The sequence below is a fragment of the Lolium rigidum genome, chromosome 1, assembly GCF_022539505.1.
Source record: "Lolium rigidum isolate FL_2022 chromosome 1, APGP_CSIRO_Lrig_0.1, whole genome shotgun sequence".
Classification (NCBI taxonomy): Eukaryota; Viridiplantae; Streptophyta; class Magnoliopsida; order Poales; family Poaceae; genus Lolium; species Lolium rigidum.
In genome coordinates, this window is record NC_061508.1 from 199,729,044 (window position 1) to 199,738,217 (window position 9,174).

General features: G+C 48.9%; 1 long non-coding RNA gene across 1 annotated transcript; it reads right to left on the reverse strand.

Annotated features, from left to right (window-relative positions):
* Positions 1-1,443: 1,443 nt before the first annotated feature.
* On the reverse strand, positions 1,444-3,870 carry LOC124682959. Its single transcript, XR_006996506.1, has 3 exons — positions 3,744-3,870; positions 3,445-3,665; positions 1,444-1,955 (listed from the first exon to the last, which is right to left on the reverse strand). It is a non-coding gene; the product is annotated as an uncharacterized LOC124682959 (long non-coding RNA).
* Positions 3,871-9,174: the final 5,304 nt, after the last annotated feature.

Sequence of the window (9,174 nt, forward strand, 5' to 3'; positions counted from 1 at the left end):
TCCCTCCCTCTCTCTCTCTCTCTCTCTCTCTCTCTCTCTCTCTCTCTCTCTCTCTCTCTCTCCCTCTCCCTCCCTCTCCCTCCCTCTCCCTCCCTCCCCCTCTCTCCCTCCCTCCCTCCCTCTCCCTCTCCCTCCCTCCCTCTCCCTCTCCCTCCCTCCCTCTCCCTCCCCCTCTCCCTCTCTCCCTCCCTCCCTCCCCCCTCCCTCTCTCTCTCTCTCTCTCTCTCTCCCTCCCTCCCTCCCTCCCTCTCCCTCTCCCTCTCCCTCTCTCCCTCTCCCTCTCTCCCAATTCACTTGAAGGCCTGCTCTCTTTGCCTATCGACATTGTCCTGCCTATGTGCCCATGCAGCGTTGCCTTGAGTTTTCTGCCACCCGTAGTAGATAATTGCCTAGCTCACCGGGAAAAGAACTAAAATTGAACCATTCTTAGAGTATAAGGGCCATTTTGAACCAAACAGAAGTTCTAGGACCAAAAGTGAACTTTCACTAGAATTTAAGGACCAAAAGGTGGAATTTTTTCGAAACGCATCTTAATCATCACCGCCTCCTAAAACGCCCACTCAACTCGATCATAGGCCTTACTCATATCCGCTTTCACCGCAGCATACCCTTCTTTTCCACTTCTCTCGGAGAATCTGTTTAAGACGATTCGCCACTTGCGTTGAACAATTAAGCCTCGGCATTTCCACTGAAAAAAAACGAGGCTGGACCGACGGGCCACGTATCTCTTGCCATCCTTCGAACTCACGGCTCCGATTCGAACCACGTCGAGGTCTACTCTGAGTCAGAGGCCAACCGAGTGGAGTTCGAAACGCCGAACAAGCAGCTCCTAGTATAAAGCCTATAGGTCTTAGTACTTCGGGTCCAGGGTTCAAGCAGAGAACACGCATTGTGAACCCGCTTGTAAGTGCGAGCGAAAAGCATCCCGGCGGCGCGCCACCATGACGGGGCTGACGAAGAAGCGGCTGTCCCAGGCGACGGTGAATCGCATCCTCTCCTGGACGGAGCCGGCCCCTGCTGGGCACGACACCGCAGTCTGGCTGGCGTTCCGGGATTTTATCCGCCACCGATACGAGACCAAAGGCTACGCCGAGACGCATCGCGCCTGCGCCTGCGGCGACGGCGACGGCGATGCTCCTGCTCGGCGTGACAGGATAATGAGGAAGGTTCGGACTGTGATCGCCACCGGCTACGACATGTGCGACTCGTTTCTTGCAGCTTTGACACATCCGTATTTTATTCGCACTAGTGGTTGGGGCGCCCCATGGGGCGCCTCCTCACCGGTTAGTGGCGAACCAATTTCATTCTGTGTTGTTTGTTTTGTTTCTTCGCCAGCTTGTCGACAAGCTCTGTCTGAGCCTGAATTTTGTTTATCCCGCTGCAATTTACTATGCGTGTGCGCATTGTTCATGGGGTGACACGGGACAACGATCTAGTTGGTGCTGAGGCCAAGTTGCTCCATTATCGGTGAAGTGGGGCAATCGTTTTACAACAACAACAGTTGCTACAGCCTACAAATAATGTTGATGCGTAAACAGATTTATTTTACAAACAAGGCTGGATCTTAGCCTGAATTAATCAACACACAGCTTATGTGATTTTTTACACAGGTCAAAAGCTGGACAGAATAATCAAGTAATCGTGAACAACGGGAGGTTGAATGCATCACTTGGGAGGTGACATCAACTGTTGTCCGCCACAGAGAGTATCTCCTAGATTGCCACTCCCCAAAGTTGTAGGGGGGAAGCAACAAATCTAAGATGGCTGCAAGGGTCAATGCACTTTTCATGATCTTCAGGTGTGGCAGCAGAGGAGAGACTAAAGTGTAGGCATCCTTCCTGAGAATCCAGCCATGAGTACATAAGTCGTCAGTGGCCTGAACCTGCCATAGGCATTCGAAGCTACGCTTGTTCCTGTGGCCTGTGCCATTGTGTTTACAGAAAAAAAAATGATACCTGTAAATGATTTAAGCTTGCATTGTCAAATAGTAGATCAATGGAAACAGATAAGAGTGAGCAAGATATTAATAAGGAAATAAAGGTATACAAGAACGTTAATTACAATAGGTCATGCATGCAAAAAGGATATCAGCGAAGTTCAAATGCTGCAATGTATCTCTTCTAAAGCACCACCGTACTATTGGCTCAGTTTATCTAATTAATTGGCTGAACCATTGAGTTTGGCTTTGAAGTGGCATGCAATTTATCAACTCATTCACACTTAGAAAATAATAGGGATTGCAATTTATGCACCTTTCCAGAAGTAACAACATGATTAGTATTCAATGATTTCAAAAGCCCACAGCATATACATAGTATAATCGTTTTCAAGCATCTGTGTTTATATGCAATTAAAGTATATCAAGTTCACAACAAGTATAAAGCTATCGTTTACATATTCAATTTAGAAACTTCTCGAAATGTAACGAACATGATGAATATTCAGTGATTTCAAAAGCACAACATATACAATTATTAACACGGATTAAATACCTATGGTGGTTGGTACGAATGCATTTACGTGTGTTCGATTTTGACGTTGATGTCAGCTAGTCTTTGTGGTCAGCGTGCTGCGTTTGTGTCAAACAAAATCAAGATGTGCATGTTTCCAATCCACAAAAAAACATGTGTTACTACAAACAAAAATCTAGCCATGCCGATCACATCTACCGCACAGCTGCCTCCGATCCTGGCCTCACGGTATCCACCGCCACTGCCTATATAATTGTATACTCCCTTCGATCCTTTTTAATTGACTCAGGTTTAATACAATTTTGTACTAAATTATAGTCAATTAAAAGAGACCGGAGGAAGTAGGAAATAGCCAGCTACAGACCAGGCTAGCTACGCACCATCATCCATCCATTGAATCCGCCCTACAAGACATTTCCACCAGTTATCTAAAGAAAACACCATCAGACCACATTGTTTTCCTTCCTCAGGTGACCAAAACCACACTACCCAGGTTCCATCGTCAAACACTCCATTAGTTCTATTAAAGATCGAGTGTTTCATCGTGAGTTCTTGTGGGCATTTCTAACCAAGTCCACACCTCTCAAACCATGCCCGTGCTCCACAGATGACCTGGCTCAGCCACTGAATATAGGATAATCGTTTCCAATCATTTGTGTTTATATGTGATCAAAGTATATCAATTTAATAACAAGCTAGGATAAAGTTACTCATGAAAGATTCTCACCAATCATCCGGTACTGGTCAAGCGCTGAAACACAAGATGTCTAGCTAATTCAAATAAAAAATGAGAATTGTGTGATACCATATAGCTAGCATTTTGCAAATATAAGATTACACTTGGGGAAAAGATAAAGCATGCCGCAGCAAGCACAAAACAGACTGCTGACTAAAGAATCAAGAAGGATTATTAAAATACCATACACCATGGTAATAAGTAATACATGTAAGAAGAGCAAGTTCGCGAGGTTACCTTTTCAAACTCCTCGGGCATATATTTTTCAACGCCATTCTTTTGCTAAAAGAAGAACGCCATTCTTTTGCTAAAAGAAGACTAAAGATTCACTGTCGGAACTAAGGTTTGAACCACCATTATCAGGTAAGAAACAACACCATGGGCTTTAAAGGAACAATATACACAACATGTCTCGAAATTGATAACTTATCATCAAAGATGTACGACTGGATATGCTTCTGCAATATGAAGAACACATCATCAAACAATATATATCAGCCGACCAAAACATTATCCTATAGGGGATAAGGATATACCATCAATTGTCTCAACAAGTATTGGAACAATGAATGCATGCAATGCTTCAATCTCTCTATGATTCAGTTCAAAAGGGACAATGACCAGAGACCTAACAACCCTGCAGCAACTAAGGCAATATTGGTAGTTTCGTTCCATTTTCAAATATTCTAACCAAGTCCTACTACAAATTTCACAAATAGGATTAAAAACCTGCAAAAATATATGACGAAAATGTAAGAATATAAATTTTTTCATATGCTTAACCTTATAAGAAAGCACTTTCTTTCCAACTACCAATTGTAGAATAATCACTGAAAAGTATATCCTAACTAAATAAATGAGGTGCATAAGGCTATCTATTTCTAATAATCAGATAAAGACAATATTTCCATTTAACTTTCTTGTATGATTCAAACTAAAAGAACTGCAAGTATACAGGGAACTGAAGAGGAAGCTTAGTAATTGGCTTTCCATAGCGAACTTCCTGGTCCACTACAGACCCTTACAATCTGCAGGCATAATAGTAACAACATAGGTAGCTAGTAATGGGTTACCTGTATGTGATCCAACAGCAGGTCCATCTCCTGAAACCATTCATAGATTTCAATCTTCCAAATCTCACACAACAATGAAACCAGATATAAGAGCAAGAATGAGCGACCTAGAACCAAGAGAGGAACAAAGAACCTGGCATTTATCCTGCAATTACGATCAATCAAAGCACTACAACTACCTATTGCTACAATTACAAAGAAAGCACGTTAGTGGTCATGGCAGTCATAAATAATTACGAAATTGCAAATAAGTCATGAAATAGAATACACCAACCAAGGTTGTTTATAAATCTGTAATTGTTCCCAATTATGAATATGGAATGGAAAACATTGGTTAACTCGCCTGCACAAAATGTGTGGCAATTTCAATTGCGCATTTTAATAAAGTAGTACTGAGGAAAACGGTGCTACTGTTTCCATATATGAAATACATTTGCTTATTTTCTATCTATTTCTTCTAATCTAGCTAGCAGACGGTAGGGAATAAAAGCTAAGCACTGATATTCTAGCTTCAATAAATAAATCCAAACATCACATGCTACTGGAACAAATCTGAAACATGAACGCTGGATCATGGAGGCATGGCCAGCCCAGTACCTCCTCACGGTAGCACCAATATTATCAGCTGCATCAACTTCGCTTCACCGCTCAGCTGGTGGAAGCAACATCAAGTACAACAACAGCTCAGTTGCAATACCCTGCCAAAGTAATTCACAAAAAAGGGGATTGAGCGAAGAGAGTGATGATATGTGATTTTGTAATCACAATCGTCACCTCAGATGTGTACTCCACCTGAGCAACCATCCAATGGCAGTCCCCACCCGTCTCTTGTGCAGACTGGCGGTCATCCCTCGCTCGATGGACGGTAATTGCGCTCCACCTGTCGATCGCGCCGGAGGGCGAGAGGAAAAGCGATGGGGGACGATGTGGAGAAGGGGGCTCCGTGGTGGAGCAATAGGCCAGTAGGGCGGGGAGGCAGAGCGCTGCAGCCTCCACACTCGTCCCTGCAGCGCGGGTGCCTAGGGGCGAGGACAATGGCCGCGTCCTCCGGATCTCTGCCTCTGAAGGCTCCAGAAGGAAGGAGTAGGCGGCGGCGAGGGCTTGGGACGCCAAAGGCCGGTGAGAGGAGAGGAGAGGAGCGCCGCCAGGGGTGAGGAGCTGGAGAGGGAGGGGCGAAGGGTACGGGGCAAGGACGGGCGGCTAGGGTTACCCTCGCGTGTGGGTTTTGTTTGATGTTGCGACGGTCGAGATTTAAGCGCGGCTCGTTCCTAGATCGAACGGATCGGCACGGATGTGATATCGTGGAGCGTCCTGGCATAGGGCAAGCACACACGCACTTGCTTGTTCTCAATGGCACGGTTCGTAGCGTCTTTGCTAGGTATCGTGGTTGGTTTTAAGATATTGATCTTCTTCTTTAACTTGCTTTGACATTAATTGTTTAGTGTTATGCAAGTTGCACCTCGGGACAGTCACAATTCACTGTACTATTTGTCTTATTTGTATCAAAGTAAAGTTCCCTTCGCATATTTTCTTTGTCGCAAGTTGTTGTATATACTTGTTCTGGTGATGATATACAAGTCACTTTCTCACACGTTACAACGTAAGTACGATATCTTTTTTTCTTGATAATGGACGCTTTATTACTTGAAAAACAAGCATTACATCCGGCCACCTTGCCCCTAGCGCAAAATCAAGTGAACAAAACTTTCGTGAAAGACCGAACTTCGGAGACAAAAGAGTCACAAACCGTACAAACTGAACCTTAGTTGCTTGTTGACTCACTAAAGACACGGCAAACCCCCGAAAAAAACATGGCAAGTGTATGCCGAGTATTACACTCGGTGAAGCCGCCACACCACACTCTGCCTCTGTCGCCGAGTGTAATATCGAGACTACACGGCGACGTTTTTATGATGTGTGTTTTCTTATGGCACTTGGCGAACAAAAGCAAAATCCGTCTGATTGTTCGTGTATCACTAGGCACACGGTAAAGTACAGTAGCCCTCTGGTACTGACATGTTGCAAACGGCTTCGCCGAGTGCCCTATACAGAAAATACATGGTAATTAAAAAAATAGAGCCAAATGGCGATGTAGCCCATCCACGGTAGCGACGTGGGCTAGCCACCTGGGCGAGTGCCAGGGCGGCGCGCCCATGGCAGAGACATGGCCTGTGCCGAGTGCCTCAACCTAGGCTTCTCGGCGGTGAGAACGGGCCGCTCAGCCTGTCAAGGTTCGCTGAGTGCCGCGAGCTGGCCCGCTCGGCAAAGAACATGGCTGCTCGGCACTGTGCGCTTTGCCCAGTGTCAAGATCTAGGACACTCCACAAAGCAACCTTGATTTTTTTATTTTTTTACTTTTTTCAGTAGAACCTGCATTTGAAGAAAGATACATGCACATACATATTTACAACTTTTTTTTTGAAACGGAGGTAAAAGCTTTGCCTCATTCTATTAATTAAGAAGAAAGTGTCCAATTTTTAGGAGAAAAATCGGGCGAAAACCAACAACACACACTTAGCACCCCGGCCAACCTGGCCAACCTGGCTACCCACACGAAGCATAGACGCCATCGAGGAGAAAGACCATCGTTGACGATGTCATCGAGCGTCATCGTCGTCACTCGTCCACGAGACAGCGATTCCGACTTCACCTTAGACAACCGCCATCGAGACCCCCGTCGCAAACGGCATCGGCACCCAAGAGAGCCTATGCCAAACAGTCGGCCCCCAAGCACATCGAGGAGGAGGCAGCTCCGACTTCAACCGTGACCTTCATAGGAGAGGTTGCACACCTTGCACCGACGCAAGCACCAATCAAGTGGCATCGTTGCCACAAGTCGCCTCGCAGCTCCGACTTCACCATCATGGCAGGGGTGACGAAGGACATGCCGCAACTCCGATCCGCACACCATTGTCATCGTCGCCACGCAACCCATGACACCAACACCATCCAACTTCCACGGGTCCCTCCGACCTAAGCAGCTCCAAATCAATGCCCTCAGGAGGGAAGACGACACAAGAGTGCCGCCATCGACCGATCACGAATGATCTAGGGATTTCCCCGGAGCATACCCAGACAGGAAGCCACAACGTCACCTCGGCGATGCCTTCAAGAAGGGAGCGGCGCCCGAAGCCGCCGCCATCGCCGGCCTCGGCCAGCTGCCGGCCGGCCAGCAACCGAGACAAGGCGTTAGCCCGGGACTTGACGTGCCATCCTGCATCGTGCCCAAGACCGGACCACCTTCTTCCACCACGCCCACCAACACCTCGCCGCATCCGCCGAGCCGCCGCCGCCACGGCCCGCCTCCCCATCAGATCCGGGCGCGTAGGCCCCAGATCCGCCACCCCACCGTCCCGGAGCCGCAGCTCCGGCGTCCCGTGCCTGCCTTCGCGCCACACAGCGCCCGCCATGGCCTCCCGTGCACACCCGCCTGGAGAGGCCAAGCAGCAGCGCCCGCCTGGCCGGAGCAACCCCGTCGGCACCAGCAGACAGCGGCGCACCAACCCACCGCCGCACCACCTCCAGCCCACCGCGGCCCAGATCGGGCCCTGGATGGCCCGCATCGCCGGCCGCCGCCTGCTGCAACGCCACGTCCGTGCCACCACAGCCCGCAACGCCCAGCCGCACCCTCCCGCCGCCACGGCAGACGAGACTCCAGGGCCGCCGCCCTGGCTTCCTCCCTCCCCTCCGGCGACGCCCCACACGGGCCGGCCACCTCGACGGAAACGAGCTCGGGCCCCCTCACCCCCTTTGGAGATGAGGCCCGCCGCCACCGCGGCAAGGGCCGGCGGCAGCGGCGGCAGGGGGGCGGCGCAGGCCGGCTGCTGGCGGCGCGGTTGGGGACTGGCTCCCGACGTCGCCTGGGGAGCGACGCGAGGAGCCCTGCAATATGAGAATATCTTTGAAACACTCAGACGTATTTACAACTTTCAATTTAGCTCAACCAACATATAGAGATCAATGATAACCTGCAATTATTTTATAATAAAGTTATCGTAGTAATTTCACGAGAAGTATCTCCCCAAGTATATCTTCCTCTGAGAAAAAGCTTTGCTTCCATCCTTGAAAACCACTATTACCCACAACTTACCTTGAAAAGACCGAACTTGGGAGATCAAACAGTCACAAACCGTACGAAGTGAACCTTAGTTGCCTAAGGTCGCGTTTGGTTGCCTGCATCCTCTTGGCTCGCATCGGGCAGCAATTTTCGGTCCGTTTGGTTGCCTGGACCGAGCCGCGTTCTTGCACGAACCGCTTCTCAAAACAGTGTCGGGCCAGGTCCTGGAGGAACGCCCGGTTCGGCAGTTTTCAGCAGTACAGGCAAATCTCCACGCCCACTTATGCAAAAGGGAATCTTCGGCACACGGACGGAGACGAGAATGGAGATGGCGGGAGCTACGGCGCGCATCAGCGAAAAGCGAAAAGGGGGGCGGGAAGGATTCCGTCACCTCTCGCTGCGCCCCATGGCATATTTCTACCCCTTCCTCCACTGTCCCCCCTAATTTCGAGCTCCTCCTCCCGTCGGTAAGCAGGTAAGAGGCGCACGCATCTCCGGTCTGCGACGGTTGCAGCGGCGACGGTGGCGAGTACATCTGGGCTGCTTCATCTACTTCCTGGTCCAGCGCATCTTCACCTCCGGCGATGACTGTAAGCCATCCCTTATCCCCGTACCGCGGTAATGTTTAGATCTAGGTTAGGAGTAGTCAGATCTTGCCTAGGGTTTGGTCTTGTAGCAGGGTAAGTTCGGATTGTGGTGAGCTATCATGATCTTGCTAGGATTCGACATTTCCGGTTGCTACTGCCATGATCTTGTCTAGGGTTTGGTCTTGTAGCAGGGGTTAGTCCAAAATGTGGTCACCTGCCATGATCTTGCAAGGGTTTGTGCTATTCACCG